General features: G+C 36.0%; 1 protein-coding gene, 1 non-coding gene and 1 pseudogene across 4 annotated transcripts in view; all 3 read left to right on the top strand.

The window, feature by feature from the left end:
• The window catches only part of CNTLN (centlein), a 284,539-nt gene that overhangs the window by 27,735 nt on the left and 239,053 nt on the right, over nucleotides 1-17,751 (top strand). The window lies entirely within an intron of this gene.
• On the top strand, nucleotides 9,659-14,326 carry LOC150012939 (FUN14 domain-containing protein 2 pseudogene; annotated as a pseudogene).
• Nucleotides 10,845-10,951, top strand: LOC150012940 (U6 spliceosomal RNA). Its single transcript, XR_016510866.1, has one exon. It is a non-coding gene; the product is annotated as a U6 spliceosomal RNA (small nuclear RNA).

Raw genomic sequence — 17,751 nt, 5'->3', positions numbered from 1 at the left:
TAATAAAGGCTATATATGGAAACCCGAAGCCAACATCATACTCAATGGACAAAAACTGAAAGCATTCCCCCTGAGGTCAGGAACAAGACAAGGCTGTTCACTCTTTCCACTTCTATTCAACATAGTGTTGGAGGTGCTAGCCACAGCAATCAGACAAGAAAAATGCATAAAAGGCATCCAACTTGGAAAGAGGAAGTAAGACTGTCATTATTTGCAGATGACATGATAGTGTACATAGAACACCCTATAGGCTCTACTAAAAAACTACTGTACCTAATAAGTGAATTTGGCAAAATAGCAGGGTACAAAGTTAATATTCAGAAATCGAAGGCATTTCTGTAAACCAATAATAAACTGTCAGAGATAGAAACTAAAAAAAAAAAAAGAAAGAAAAATAAAGTACCTAGGAATAAACTTGACCAATGAGATATAAGACCTATACTCGGAAAACTACATATCTGTGAAGAAAGAAATTAAGGAAGATACAAATAAATGGAAGCAAATACCATGTTCATGGATGGGAAGAATCAACATCATTAAAATGTCCATATTACCCAAAGCAATTTATAGATTCAATGCAATCCCTATTAAAATACCAGTGACATATTTCACAGACCTAGAACAAATACTTAAAAAATTTATATGGAACCAAAAAAGACCCCAGATAGCCACAGCAATTTTGAGACAGAAGAACACGGTAGAAGGAATCACAGTATCTGACATCAAACCATAGTACAAACCCACTGTGATCAAGATAGCCTGGTACTGGCATAAGAACAGACATATAGATCAATGGAACAGAATAGAGAGCCCAGAAATAAACCCAGGTCTATCTGGTCAACTAATATTTGACAAAGGGGGAAGAAACATAAAATGGAGTGAGAAAAGCCTCTTAAACAAATGGTGCTGGGAAAAGTGGACAGGGATGTGCAAAAAAAAATGAAATGACCACTAACTTATACCACACACCAGAATAAACTCAAGATTGATCAAAGATTTAATGTAAGACATGACATCATAAAAGTCCTAGAGGAAAACATAGGCAGGAAAATTTCAAATGTCCCTCATAGCAATATTTTCACTGATATATCTCCTAAGGCAAGGGAAATAAAGGAAAGAATAAACAAATGGGAGTACATCAGACTAAAGAGTTTCTGCTCAGCTGAAGAAAACATCAGCAAGATGAAAAGGAAACCAACCATATGGGAGAATATATTTACCAATGATACCTCAGACAAGGGATTGATCTCTAAAATATATAAAGAACTTACACATCTCAACACCAAGAAGACAAACAGCCCAATTAAAAAATGGGCAAAGGACCTGAACAAACACTTCTCCAAGAAGGATACACAGAGAGTCTATAGACATATGAAAGAATGCTCAACCTCACTAGCCATCAGAGAGATGCAAATTAAAACCACAACGAGATACCACTTAACACCAGTCAGAATGGATATCATCAACAAATCAACAAACAACAAGTGCTGGTGACGGTATGGAGAAATGGCAACACTAGTGCACTGTTGGTGGGAATGCAGACTGGTGCAGCCACTATGGAAAACAGTATGGAATTACCTCAAAAAACTGAAAATGGAACTGCCTTTTGAACCAGCGATTCCACTGCTAGGATTATACCTGAAGAATTCTGAAACACCAATTCAAAAGAACCTATGCACCCCTATGTTCATAGCAGCCCTGTTTACAATAGCCAAGTGCTGGAAACAGCCTAAGTGCCCATCTGTAGATGAGTGGATTAAAAAACTGTGGTACATTTACACAATGGAATACTATGCAGCAGAAAGAAAGAAGGAACTCCTACTGTTTGTGACAATATGGATGGAACTAGAGAGAATTATGCTTAGCGAAATAAGCCAGGCAATGAAAGAAAAATACCTTATGATATCACCTAATACCAGAGACTAGTGAACAACACAAACAAATGAACAAAATTGAACAAGGAACAGAAAAAGTTATTGGGGGTGGGAGAGAAGGGGTTAATAGGGGAAGGGTCTAGTAAAGGAACTAGTATGAATGACCCATGGACATAGACCACTGGGTGAGGAATGACTGTGGGGGAGGGGGTGGGCTGAGTGGGAAGGGAGAAATTGGGGAAAAAATGGGACAACTGTAACAGAACAACAATAAAATAAAATAAATAAAATAAAAAGACCAAAAAAAATAAATAAATAAATACATTTCACCTTCTGGAGAGAGAAAAGAAAAAGACTGCTAAACAGCAACATGGAAGTACATAATATGATAGTATAAAATTCATTGCTATGGTAAATATATGGACAAATAGAAAATATTGTAATACTGTAATGGTGATGTATATGTTACTTAATTCTGGTATAAGTGTTAAAGAAAAAGTCTTAAAACTATAACCTCAAAAAATATGTTTACAGATATACAATATTAAAAAACAATGTAACATCAATAACACGTAGTGTGGATGAGAAGTAAATGTAGTTTTTGTGTGTGATATAAGTAAAGTTGTTATAAGCTTATGATAAACTATTATCATTTAAGATGTTTTATGTTTGACTCCTGGTAGCCACAAAGAAAATGTCTATAGAAATAGACAAAACAAAAAGGATTAAAGCATGTTACCACAAAAAATCAACAATTATAAAGGAAGGTAGCAAGAGAAGTAAAGAGGTACAAAGAATTATAAGGCAAAGCAATTTTTAAAAATGGCGCTATAATATAATATATCCTTACTTATTAGTAATTCCTTTAAATGTAAGTACATTAAGCTTTCCAATCAAAAGACCTAGAATAGCTGAATGAATAAAACTAATATCAGACCAAATAGACTTTGTCAAAATTGTCACAAGAGACAAGGTCATTATATGATGAGTCCATTCATCAGAAAGATGTAATAATGATAACAATATATGCCTTTAATATCTGATAACCCAAATATGTTAGAGAAGTATTGACAAATATAAAAAGGGTTTAGAGAGCAATATAGTAATAGGAGTCTTTAACACCCTACTTTCAGCAATGGATAGAATATGTAGGATCAGTGGACATGAACAATGGTGTGGGCATTGACTGTGGAAGTGGAGGGTAGGCTGGGTGTAGGGGGACGAAGGGGAAAAATGTGACAACTATAATAGCATAAACAATAAAACGTTAAAATAAAAAACAATGGATAGACTATCTAGACAGAACATCAATTAAGAAGCAGTGGACTTTAACAACACTATTGGGCAAATAAATGTAACAGTGATGTACAGAACATTCCACCAAATGGCAACAGAATACATATTCTTCTCATGTCTATGGAACATTTCCAGGAGAAACAAATTTGATTACCTACAAGAAATGTATAAATTCCTAGAAATAGACAACTTACCAAGAGTGAATCATAAAGAATGAGAAAATCTGAACAATTTATATTGAGAATGGTGATTTGAATCAGTTATAATAATTAAAAAAAAAAAAACTTCAACAAAAAAAATTGCAGAAGTACATGGCTTCACTAGTGATTTATTAACACTAATACTTTAAAACTCTCCCAAAAATTTGAACAGGAGGAAACGGATCTAAACTCATTTTATGAGGTCAGCATTACTCTGATATTAATGCCAGGAAAGCACTGTAAGAAAACTGCAGACCAATATCCCTGAGGAACATAGATGCAAAAATACTCAACAAACCACCCGCAACCTGATTTCAGCACTTTAATAGGATAACACACCATGATCAAATTGGATTTATCTTTGAGATGCTAGGATAGGTCAACATATGCAAATAAATAAATGTGATACACCAAAAAAAAAAAAAAAAAAATTGATGCATAAAAAGAATTTGACAAAATTTGATGCTGTTTCTTGATAAAATATCTCAAACAAGGTAGCTGGAATGTACCTCAGCATCATAGATTCCACCTATGAAAAGCTCACAACTAACAAATAATAATTAATGTTGAAAGTACAAAGAACAAAAGCAAAAATAGACAAATGGGACTACTTCAAAATAAAAAGCTTCTATTCAGCTAAGGCAAATGAATAAAAAGGCTGTCTCCAGAATGGAAGAAAATATTTGCACACCATATGTTTTATAATGGGCTAATATCCAAAATATATAAGGAACACCTACAGTTCAATAGCAAAATAACAAATAACCTGATTTACAAATGAGCAAAGGACTTTTATAGACATTTCTCTAAAGAAGACGTACAGATGGCCAACATATTTGAAAATATGCTCATCATCACTAATCATGAAGAAAGTGCAGTTCAAAAATACAATTAGATATCATCTAATACCTGTCAGGATGGCTATTATAAAAAATTTAAGCAAAAGAAAAGTGTTGACGAGAATGTGGAAAAACTGGAACCTTTGAACACTGTTGGTGGGAATTTAAAATGGTACAGACGTTGTAGAAACTATGGAGTGTCCTCAAAAAGTTAGAAATAGAACTACCAGAAGGTGACAATGGCAAGATAGTGGCATAGGTAAATATGGCTTCCCTCCTCACACAACCACATCAAACTTACAACTAAACTACAGGATAACCATTATTCAGAACCACCAGAAATTGAGTTGGGTGGAGTCCTACAACTATGGAATTAAAAAGAAACCACATTGAGACTAGTTGGAGGGGCAGAAACATGGAACCCACACCCACATGTGGCAGTTAAAAACCAGGAGGGATATATTGAGAGCAAGGGGTCCTAGCCCCACACTAGGTGTCCCAGCCCAGGGTTCTTCCAGGAAAAGTCTTTCTGATTGTAAAACCAGTGGGTATTGAGTCTGTGGAAGACAGAAACTTCTGGAGACCCAAGCAGTTCCTCTTAAAGGGTCTGCGATGGACTTACTTGGACTCATTTCCTCTGAGATCCAGTGCCAGGGAAGCAGCTCGAAAGGCACCTGTGGTATGCAGAGGGGAACTGAAGTGTCTGACATCGGGGCAAGAACCTGGAGGCAGCTTTCTCCCAGACAGAAGTGCTGGCAGAGGTCATTATTTTTTGAGGAGCTCTACGCCCACAAAGCCAGCAGGTAGGTGCCATAACTGAGTCTCCATCAACCTGGCTCACACAGTTTGCTCTGCCCCACCCAACTTTTGGGCCCACTCAAACTATTTCCAGTGGCTTTTCCATATGAATGGTTGTCTTGGCTCATACTTCAGATTTTCCTAAATTCTCTCAAATAAGCAACATCTGGCCTCAGCAACCTCTTGCTAAATGGCCCCAGGCCTGGTACTAGCAGCAGCTATCCTTGGTCCACAACTTCGCCTCACTTGGGCACCTCCAAGCCCAGCCCAAGTAGCAGCTATCTACAGATCACTTTGTAGCTTATGCCAGGGCATAAGCCCAAGGCAGAATACAGATGGTGGCTGATGACCTTAGCCTACCCCTCCTGAGAGGCCCCAGAGTCTGTGCACCCAGTAGACAGCTATAGACCACATCAGAGCACCACCACTCAACTACCTCCACAAGTGATGCACTCAAGGAGTGTACTCAGTGGGCACCAGAGCCCTGCTGAAGTAAGTCCTGCTCTGTGGAGTGGGCCTGTGAAAAGCTGATCCTCCAAGGTTCTAGAAGGTTGGTAATCAGTGGTCACAGCCAGTCCTTGCAGCTGATAGGCCTGGATAAATCCACCCGCCCCCCACTGACCTGCCACCAGCAGTTAAGGCTTAACTACAGGATGAGGGTGTACAGAGCCCACACAGTGGGATCACCTTGAGTACCCAGCTTGGGTGTAGGGGTGACTGTGCCATTGTACCCTACAGTACACCTACTACATTAGGTAACTCTGCCAAGCCAGGGAGTTGTAGTAGCTCTACCTAATACATAGAAACAAACAGGGAGGCTGCCAAATAAGGACACAAAGAAACATGGCCCAAATGAAAGAACAGAACAAAAGTCCAGAAAAAGAACTAAACAAAATGGAGACAATCTAATAGATGCAGAGTTCAAAACACTAGTTATAAGGATGCTCAGTGAACTTAGGGGAAGAGTAAATGAACTCAGAGAGAACTTCAATAGTATAAAAAAGGGCATTGAAATTAAAAAAGGAACCAGTCAGAAATGAAGGATACGCTAACTGAAATGAAGCACAATTTACAGGCAATCAATAGCAGAGTGGACAAAGCTGAGAATCAAATAAGTGGTTTGGAATATAAGAAAGCAAAAAGCACCCAATCAAAACCGCATAAAGAAAAAAGAATACAAAAAAATGAGGATAGTGTAAGGAACTTCTGGGACAACTTCAGTTGTACAAACATTTGCATCATGGGAGTGCCAGAAGGAGGAGAGAGAGAGAGCAAGAAATTGAAAACCTATTTGAAAAAATAATAATAGAAAAGTTCCTTAACTTGGTTTAGGAAATAGACATGCAATTCCAGAAAGCACAGAGAGTCCCAAACAAGATGAACCCAAAGAGGCCTACATGAAGACACATCATAATTAAAGTGCAAAAGGTTAAAGACAAAGAGTACCTTAAAAGCATGAAGAGAAAAGCATTTATCTACAAGGGAGCTCTCATAAGGTTGTCAGCTGATTTTTCAAGAGAAACTTTGCAGCATAGAAGGGATTGGCAAGAAATATTTAAAATAATGAAAAGCAAGGACCTACAACTAAGATTACTCTACCCAGCAAAGCTGTCATTTAGAATAGGACAAATAGCTTTCCAGACTTGAAAAAGCTAATGGAGTTCATCACCACCAAACCATTATTATATGAAATATTAAAGGGACTTTTTTTAAGAAATAGAAGAAGATTAAAACTATGAACAATAGAATGGTAATAAATAAATACCTATCAACAATTGAATCTAAAAAACAAACTAAGCAGACCAGAAGAACAAAGATAGAATAATAGATACATAGAACATTTTTTTGATGGTTGCCGGATGGGAGGAGGCTTGAGGAGATGGGTAAAAAAGGTGAAGGGATTTAGAACTACAAATTAGTTGTTACAGAATAGTCATGGGGATGTAGAGGACAGCATAGGGAATATAGTAGCCAAAGAATATATATGCGTAACTCATGGACATGGACAACGGTGTGGAGATTGCCTGAGGGATTGGTAGGGGTTAGGTGGAGCGGGGGCAAAGGAGAAAAAATTCGGACAACTTTAATAGCATAAACAATAAAATATAATTTAAAATTTAAAAAAGGTATACATGACCCATGGATATGGACAACAGTGTGCAGATTGCCTGAGTAAGGGGGTGCTGGTTGGAGGAGGGAAAAACTGGGACAACTGTAATAGCATAATCAATGAAATATAATTTTTTTAAATGAAAAAAAGTTATAAAGTGAAAAAAAGAAATAGAACTACCATATGATTTATTAATCCCACTTCTAGGTATTATATCTGAAGGAAATGAAATCGTGAGGAGAAACAGAAAACAGTTCCTCATCTTATTAAAGGAATTTTAACAACAAAAAATAGTATAAATTTATATGATTTAAGGATTACATTTATGGATGGTGCTGTGTACTTTTTTTTTTTTTAATGTCTTGTTATGTTTCCGTAAAAAAGTCACATGTATAACTTGGCTAAAATAAGATAAAAATATGTAACTATTCAATCTGATTCTAAATTTGTTGATCTGTTAATTTGAAAGTTGTATATGTTAGCACAGCAGATTTTTTTGCCTTTTATTATTTTGAAAACCCTAAGTTATTTGTTGAATAAATACAATAAATCTTTATATTAAGTAACATTTATTAATCTCAAATATTTTGTTATATTTGTACACCATTTATTATAAAGACCTATGTTTTTTCCGTTTTGGTTTCTTTATTTGCAACCTGAGAGATTTAAGGCCTTATTGGTAAGGATTATGAACAGAGGTGTGGGATGTGGTAGGGTGGGGTGATCAGTTCTGAGGTTTTGTGTTATTTCTAGTGAGGGTAATAGTTTTACCAGAAGACTAGTTCAATTCCAACCGCACACTATGAGACCAGGAATTTATAAAACAATTTTTCATTGTCATAGTCTGGCATCCGTTTTTTACGTTTATTTTGAGTATATTTAGAATTCTTAGCAATCCTAAAACTGATAAAGTATAATGACAGTCTTGTAAATACTAGGATCCCTTTTGCTTACTTTAGAGAATTCTGGGTACATCCTTTTGAATTACTGTACTTAACTCTGGCTCTGAGTATATGACTTGTAAGGAAAAATTAAAGTACTTAGCGATTCTGATTTATGACTTTATCAGAAATAAAAGAGACTAGGTTATTTTTGCATTTCTGCAAGAGCTTAAAATACTACTTCTGACTTTAAAGAGTAGAACTATTAAAATTTTTGCCACTCTTCTGAGTTAGTTAACCTGAAAGTCAGCTCTTCTGTTTCTTGTATGGAAATGTAGTGCTTCTGTTTCACTGTTATATAGGAAGCTGTTAATTAGTAGATACTGAATATTAGAATTTTAACGTGGTTTCTTTCTACTGATTGGTTAATTTAGTATCAAATAATTGTTGACTTTGGGAGATGTCCAGCACTGTACCAGGCACCGCATGATGGAGGCGGCAAATGCAGTTTTTGATGCTCACAATCTTGTGGTGAAACCATACTTATGCCTGCAATATAAGGAATTCCAATCTGATTTGAACATATTTGAAGTATAATTATGCCATTTCTGCAGACTTCTAAGAAGGTACTAATATTGTTGTGGCAGAGACTGCTACTGCTCACCAACATTTCTGCTGTCTTTTTTCAGGGCATACAGCCATACTATATTTCCCAGTTGCCCCGATTACGTCTGAGTTCTGACAAATGGATTATGGGTAGAAATACAGATGCTCCTTGAATAACGATGGGGTTATGTCCTGGTAAACCCATCGAAGTTGAAAATATTGTAAGCCAAAAATGCATTTAATATTCTTAACCTACCTTCAGTGTGCTCAAAACATTTACATTAGCCTACAGTTGGACAGTTTTCTGGAATTTCATCTCAAGAGTAATTGCCTTTCCCTTCTCACCAGAAGCAGAAGACATAGTTGGGCATTTTGTAGACCTGATGGGATGTGAAAACACAAAATGTAATATCTAAGAAATGTGGGCAACACAGTACACTGTAGAGTATCAGTTGTTTACCCTCATGATTGTATGACTGACTGGAAGCTGCGGCTCACTGCCACTGCCCAGCATCACAAGAGAGTATCGTACCGGTAGCATGTTGACTGCCTGGGAAATGATAAAAATTCAAAATTTGAAGCACAGTTTCTCCTGATGTGTATTGCTTTTGCACCATTGTAAAGTAAAAAAATAGTAAGGAGGGACTGTCAGTAATGTATAATACCTGTAGGCTGGCACATGATAGGCACTTTTTAGGCAGGTACTCTTCTACCAGCTCTCTTGTGCCATCTGCTAGCTGAATGTTGAAGATTCTGGGGAATCAGAGGATCCACAAGAAGTAAGAAGCCTGGGTCTCAGAGTGTCTTAATAGAGCAGAGCGCTCTCCCATTCATTTTTAATTTTATCAGACTATGATGTGAGTGAGAAATAGTGTGTTTGGGTGTAAAACTACTGAGATCTTGGGGCCGCTTTATTTTTAAAATTTGATTTTTCTGCCTTGGCCAGTGTGAATCAGGGGTTGAAGTGTTGTTCCTTAACTGAAGAGTTGAGGCTTCGATTCTCAGTCAGGGCACATAGCTAGTTTGTGGGTTCATCCACCATCTGGGTGTGGGCATGGGTGATCCCCCTGTCCAGACGAGTGTGATGCTGGACCCTGCACAGATCCCCACACAGATCCCTGGTCTGGGTGCTTACAAAGGTAACCAATTGATGTTTCTCTCATTGATGTTTCTCCCTCTCTCTTCCTTTGCTCTCTCTCTTTACCCAAGAGAGCAAATGAAAATGTCCTCAGGTGAGAATTAAAAAAAAATTAAAAATGTGATTTTTTTGAAATATTAAAACAGTAGCTATTTAAAGATTTCCTAGAATGTATGTCAAGCTACTTTTTTCTTTATTTCCTTTTTGGATTTCTGGTTGGAGCTGATTAATAATCGTTTTCATTATGAATCATTGACAATGCCAGTAGGTGAAGAAATTGATGGGTATGTTAAAAATCTCATATGACTAATATATATTATGGATGTTTGGTATAGTGTTGGGAAGTACTCAAAAATATAATTGCAAATACTTGGGTTGTTTACTGTCTTTAAATCATGTATTTTTCACAGTTATAAAAGATATGAATGTCTATGGTTTTTCTATGTACTGTTCATATTATTTTATTGATATTCTAAAATTGACTTAACTTTTGAGACTTAAAAATGAAGAATTTTATTTATAAAAGGCTGAATGTACTAAAACACATAGTAAGTCAAACATAAACCTTTCAGGAATGTCAGCACTTATTACTAAGTAGTTGTATATACATTTGCTTCAAAAAATATTTAATGCAAAAAGCCTTTACATTACAGCCTCTACCATGATTGTTATTCTATTTCTTTATATTGAAGTCTTATCTTGGTGTCATACAGTCAAGGTAAAAATCTTTTAAAATCTAAGGGAAGAACTTCTAGAATTTTGAAAAACTTAATGGTTATAGTTTGTTGGAAGATTTCTAGAAATTTTCATGGAGAAAAAGTTGACTTTCAGCAGAAATGAGTCTAAATTTTTATTGCTCCTTCTTCTGCTTCACTGATTCCTTTCCCCTATCCTGTGTAGGAAGCTATTGAGTCTCCATCCATTGAGTTGTTTATTTTGTTTTTTGTAAGTTTTCAGTCCTTCATTTTCCATTTGATTCTTCTTTTATCCTTGTCTCTTTGTTGAGACTTTCTGTTTCTTTGCTGAGGCTTCTGGTTTGTTTCTTGTGTCATTATAACTGTTAAAACATTTTTATGATGGCTGCTTTAAAATTGTTAATTAAGTGCTTGCTTCGGCAGCATATATACTAAAATTGGAATGATACAGAGAAGATTAGCATGGTCCCTGCATAAGAATGACATGCAAATTCATGAAATATTCCATATTTTTGCAATGGGGGAAACATGGGAAAACTGTAATAGAAAAACAATAAATAAATAAACATTTTAAAAATTGTCAATTTTAATGTTTCTGTATTCTTGGTGTTAGCTTCTATTGATTTTAAAAAAATGTAGTTTTATATATTCTTGGTTCTTAGTATGATGAGTGATTTTTGACTGTGGCCATACATTTAGGTATTATGTAATGCTATGGATTTAAACCTTCTGTTTAAGCTGGATTTCTTTGATACCACTCTATCAGGGAAGAGGTGGTACTTCCTTTTTACTGCCAGGAGAGGTTAGACATTTAGGTTCCATTCTTGGTCTCTGTTGGTACCTGAGGACTAGGTAAGGGTTCCTTATCACTGCAGGATGGGCATGGGAGTTACCACTCTCTACTAGGCCTCCATTGATACACCCTGGCTGGTAGGAACAAGAGTGCCTCCTCATGTGACCTCCACTAACAGCAGGAACAGAGGGAAGCCTCATTACTGCTGGGTGGTTGTGGAAGTTCTGACTCTCCACTCACCACCTTCAACACTGCTGCAGTGAGGAAGGGAGGGGTTGCTTGTTGTAGCCTTGCATGATTGGAAGTCTAGATTCCCCACTTGGCCTTTGCTGGTGTGAGTGATAATGGGTTCACTTTTTTTTTTCCCCCCTGTGGTGATAGGCTAGGGTAGACTGACTAATGTCTAAAAGGTGTTTTGTTTTTGTTTTTCTTGTTAGGCTGCCTCTTGCCTGGTCCTTTGACTAGGGAGTAGGCTTTTCCTGGTACTTTTTCTTATTGCACTTACTGGCATTTATAGGTTGTTGACTTTTTTGCTTTAAGTCTGGGATATATGAGGCAAAAAGAAAATCCAGGGAACTCATCACTACTTGTTATTCCCTGGTTTCCAAGATTCCTAGCCAGTCTACCTTTTTTTTTTCCACCTTCAGAGTTTTCTTGAATTTGCTTTATATACAGTGCCTGTGGTTTTTAGTTGTGCTGAGAGGGAGATGGAGAGAAAGTACTTGTAGTCTTTCTCCCTAAGAGTGGAAGATGATCATGTTTTTAAAAACTTTTATTTTGACACTGTATTTGAGAGTTAATTGAATTGAGTAATTTAACATTTTTGGAACCCATTATTCAGAGTAGGGTTTAAACAGTTTTGTAGGTTAAGAGTTGACCCTAGGGAAGGGTGGCAAATACCTGGCCCTGCTGTCAGCATTCTTCCCCTTCCATGCTTGTAGTTTGTACTAATTATTCACAATTTTCTTTCCTGTTGAATTATAAATTGAAACAACTTTCCAGTCAGCCTTCTGATAGGATTTTGTGCAGTTGAGAAATCCTATTTTCCCTATTTGACCTAGACTTTATATAATGTAACATAATTATGTGAATTATAATGGGAGGGCCCCAGTAAGGATAGGTCTAACATGTATATATATAATTGATGTGGTTACTCATAAAGCCAAGTGAAAGGTTATTAGTTGTTACTGGAGGGTCTTTGTCTTCATAGTACTTTATCTTCATTAATGTGTGGACAGTAATACTCAGAATTCTTGCAATTAAGTGTAGGCCTTCAAATTCTGCCATTGGGAATTATCATTTACTTTCGGGGGGGGGAGGCGGCAGGATATAATGAATTTATAATTAGTAACCAAACGAAAGCATTTTAAAAACACTTGTAAATCTAAATTATATTATACTTGTGAATGGCAGGCATACCTATTCTGTCATATGGAAGTATCATGGAGATAGAAGTATAATTGAGCTGTCCTTATTTTATTTTTAGACAAATTTCTATTTTAAAGGTTTTGTTTATTTATTTTTTAGAGAGAGGGGAAGGGAGGGAGAAAGAGAGGGAGAGAAATATCGATGTGAGAGAGAAACTTCAATTGGTTGCCTCTCGTAGGCACCTTGACTGGGGATCCAGCCTGCAACCCAGACATATGCCAATATTGGGAATCAAACTGGCCACCTTTTGCTTTACGGGCAGTGTCCAACTAACTGAGCCATGCTAGTCAGGGCTAACGAATTTTATTTTATAAGATTATACAGGAGAATATAACCGTAAAGCAAAGGGTGACCACAAAAACTCATTCAGTAGGATTATAGTGTTTTACTATATACATATTAGACTATCTTGTACTATTAAAAACTACTTTATGAACATATTTTTTTAAAAATAAGGATAGGCATGTGAGTGTTTAAATAGAATCCCAAGCAATAAAAATATAAAGGCAGTTTAAAAATGTTTTCATGCTGCACCATCAATAATCTTTGGCCATCTAGTAACATTGATAAAGCCTTACTCATCCCTTTCATTAATTCATGTGGTCAATTTATCATAAAATGTTTCAAAGGAAAATGAACTAGATATAATTATATATAAACAATGCTGAGATCAATAGTATTTAAAATAGTTGAAAAGTACACTGAACATGAAACATACTTCTGCTTTGGCTTATTTGAAAATACTCGGAGACCTTGTTTTATCCCAAAGGCATTTCTAATTTGCATAGCAAAGATAATATTATTTACATTTTCCTTTAATATTCAGATATGGTTTATATTCACTAGAAAAGAAATGCACCTAACATGGGAAGGCTAGTATCTAAATCTGTAATTAAGAACCAATCAGGTATAAAGTACATCTGGTTGAAAAGGAAAAATAGTGAACTTCTTGAAGTTTCACTTTGAGGTTACGAGATAATCTGATTTATGATAACATATGAAAGACAGTCAGTGATCCCAATGATCATCTAACACTTTAGATTAAACTGAGTTTCTACAGACATTAATATTATAAATATTTTAAAGGAGATTTAAAAAATATCTTTAAAGTGTATTGATAAAATCACCAACAAAATTATTTCTTGGAATCCTAAATAAACTGTGTTGTTTGACAAAATGATCAAGAATCTATAAATATTAGATAGCGAGATGAGATCGCTGAAATGGCCGCATCTAGTCCAGGAAATTTTGACTCACTGGACCTTGCAGGACTTGCCCAAAAGCAGCCATGGTGACGCAAGATGTTTGGCGAGGAATCTGGGCCCTCAGCTGAAAAGTATAGCATGGCAACCCAGCTGTTAATTGGAGGTGTCACTGGATGGTGCACGGGTTTCATATTTCAGAATGTTGGAAAGTTGGCTGCAACAGCTGTGAGAGGAGGATTTTCTCCTCCTTCAGCTTGCAAACCATACTGGGTACATCAATGTCGACTGGCAACGAGTAGAAAAGGACATGAAAAAAGCCAAGGAACAGCAGAAGATCCGTAAGAGCAATCACCTATCTACGGAGGTGAAAAGCAAAGCTGAGGAGATGGTGTGATCTGTGAAGAAGAGTGTTCTAGTGACTGGTGGATTTTTCGGAGGATTTCTGCTTGGCATGGCATCCTAAGGAGGACGATTGATTGTTCTTGCTTTTTCCAACTAGCAGCCTCTTCACTTCAATATAGGACATCGAGTCTCCTCTTCCCCCTCTTCTCCTGTGTCTTCCTCCCTGCTGTAGCATATCTGAAAGGCTACTATAGGCATCCGTTGATACAAACTGATATAGTCCTACTGTGAACCTCATGACAACAATGGAAGAGACAATAGAAATTAACTCTCCTCCCAGAACACTCCCTGTCTGACTAAGTTGTAGGTCAGCAAGAATGTTCCTTTCCCCACTACATAAGATACCTACTAGAACATATTGCGAGATGGCTCACTGTGGAGGATGAGTGGATCCTCAACGGTGGTCACGAATGATTTGGAAAAGGCATAATAAGCACCTACATACCTTATTCTGTGCTGCATGGAAAGGAACCAAATACATTTGCCTTTAAGCATGAACAATTTTGGTATCTTGGTGTCTACTTTCTTTTTTAGTTGATTTTAGATTACAGAAAAAGATGTATTTATGTCTGATAAAAATTTCCTGACAAAATGGTGGTATAAGCACTATAATGGAAAAATTATGAATATAGAATGAACTTGTGCTAAAGATATATATTATGCTAAACTGAAGATACTGTGTTTGGTGGGAAAAGCTTTAGGGAAATCAACCAATAGATACATTGTTGGATAGTTAGACTTAATGAATCATTTAGGGGCATTAAAATATTATCCAGAAGGTGTGGGTTTCCACCATACAAGACAGTGCATCTCTTGGCTATTCCTAAAGGGTTTATTTATGGTAAAATAAGTGACTTTAGGTGGGAGAAGGAAGAAGCTCTTGGATTTTTATTTCATACAAAATGTTTTAAGCTTTGAAATATGAAGTATTCTTTTCTTGTCAAAAACATTAAGGGTAGTCATAGCTCCTCTGCAAATTCTACTATTCCTTTATCCAGTTAGTATAAAATATATAATATTTGAACCAGAGCTTTGAAGAGATAGCATTTTAGGTATTCAGAATTGAGAATGGTGGCAATAAGACACATAAAGTAAATTATTTCCATCATGAAATGTAATCTGTCTCATGATAACTCTGACTTTTCGACTTATTCTTTAAAATAAAAGTTTATAGAAATGCATATGCTTAGAATCTTAGCACATTTTGCTGTAAAGGCCTGATATCACATCTGCAACCCCATCTAGAATATCTGCTTCTAGAGGACAAGGCTTGTGTGTGCACCATTGTACCCATGGAGCTTAGCACTTAATGGGAACTTGCTGTTTGTTGAATATATGAATAATGACCTCATACAAAGGTATCTGTTGCAAAAAATTGACACTTTATGAGTTCTGAGAATGCAGAAAATTTGAAATTAATTCTTAAACTTCTAGGTGATCCCTTGCAAGTTTAAGGCCTTCCTTTTTAAATGTTTGCCTTTTAACTTATCTTGGGAATGATGTATTGAATGCAGAAATTGTAGCAACCAGTGGATGTATGAAACTTTCGAATTCATTCACATTTTTCTTATTATGTTACGGTAGTACTTTAAGGCAGCATAAGCTATTTCACTTACAATGTTTATGAATCATCCCAACAATACTATGAGCCACTTGTTGTATATTTTTATACAAGAACTTAACATTTTTTTCACTTTTTATTTTGGGAACTCTCAAACATATACAGAAATAGCTAAAATAGTACAGTGATCACATGTATCCCATTCACTTACAATGATAATCAAATTATAGCTTGTTTTAGCAGTTATTTTGAAAAAAAAAAAGAATCTACGTATAAATAAAACTTGCTATTTTGGAATTTGGATTATACAGTTACATAATCACGAATTTTACTGTACCAATATATAACATTTCTGTAATGTCACTTCAATTAATTATAAGACTTTAATAGTTGAGGTACAGAACCAGTTAAATGCAATACTTATAATTGATAATTTCAAAACTTCACTTTATGCATAAGACAAGTTGCTTGTCAAGAGTGAACATTAATGGAGGGAAGAAATAAAAAAAGCTAAAACCAGATAATCTTTTAGTTGTGGATGTGGATAGGTGTGAGGTAAGAAGTGGCTTTTGGATTTGTGAATTGTTTTAGGGGAGAAGTTTACTGTTATTACCATGATCCTGGACACAATTACCATCAGCATTATGGATTGACTTCGTTAGGATTTAGCATAATTGTTACAGCAGAATTTCTACCATCATAGTTAGTACTGAAAGATTAGTTCATTAAAATAGCAATACATATCAATAATTATATTCATAATACAACCACCCTCCCCTAATAAGCATATTATTATTTAGAATGTGGTAGGATCTGAGAGGATCTCTTAGGCAAAAATTTGAAGTGATAGAGGAAAGTGTCTATCATTCTTTTCAAAGGATTATAGATAGGAGAGGTATACAAGGTCTGCCTGTAAAAAGTCCAACTGTTGTTAGTATAATGAGACCGGTTTGTGTGGCATTGATGTAACCTGGCAGCTAAGGAGAGTGGACTGGAATGCACATGCATGAACAGTGATGACTTCACTGTACTAGTCATTGAGGGTAATAGATGCTATTGAGTGAGCATGTGTATTGTGTGGCCATCATATTCAAAATGAGCAAGTAGAGCAAGAAATCTGCATCAAGTTTTGTGTGAAGCTTAAACATTCCTCTGTGGGAATTATTTGAATGATTCAGAAGGCTGTAGCAATGGGTAACTAATGATTGGCATCTTCACCATAATAACGTGCCCGCTCATGCATCACATCTAGTGCAGAATTTTTTGGTGAAACATCAAATCCCCCAGGTGACTCAGCTCCTGCCACAGCCCAGATTTGGCATTCTGCAACTTCTGGATTTTCCCAAAATGAAAATCACCTTTGAAAGGGAAGAGATTTCAGACTGCTGATGAGATTCAAGAAAACATGATGGGGCAGCTGATGACGACTGAGAGAATTGTGTGAGGTTCTGAGGTGCCTCTTTGAAGGAGACTGAGGCGTCATTGTCCTATGTACAATGTTTCTTGTATCTTCTATCTTCTTCATTAAATGTCCCTATTTTTTCATAGTACATGGCTGGATACCTTCTGGACAAACCTTGAATAGCCACGTGTCTCTTGACTACCATTTGTATGAAATATATATTTAAATCTTTTCTCTTTCAACCTATGTGTGTTAAGATAAATTGAGTCTCTTGGTCACAGCATATTTTGTTTTTTTGACAGGTAAAGACTTAATATTGCTATTTTACTGTTTTCAGGCTATATTTTGTTCCTTTTTTACTACAATTAAAAGTGACTTAGTACCACCGATATTAGAATATTCTGAATATTTATTATACCCTAATTACCTGTGTTTTCTTGTTAGCATTCTTTTATTTCAAGTTTAAGAACTACCTTTAGTACTTCTTGTAAGGCAAATCTAGTGGTGATGGAGTCCCTCAGTT

This window comes from Furipterus horrens, unplaced genomic scaffold (genome assembly GCF_987537825.1).
Source record: "Furipterus horrens unplaced genomic scaffold, mFurHor1.1.pri manual_scaffold_4, whole genome shotgun sequence".
Taxonomy (NCBI): Eukaryota; Metazoa; Chordata; class Mammalia; order Chiroptera; family Furipteridae; genus Furipterus; species Furipterus horrens.
The sequence above is the reverse complement of the archived record's forward strand: the minus strand, read 5'-3'. Positions and strand labels throughout refer to the sequence as shown.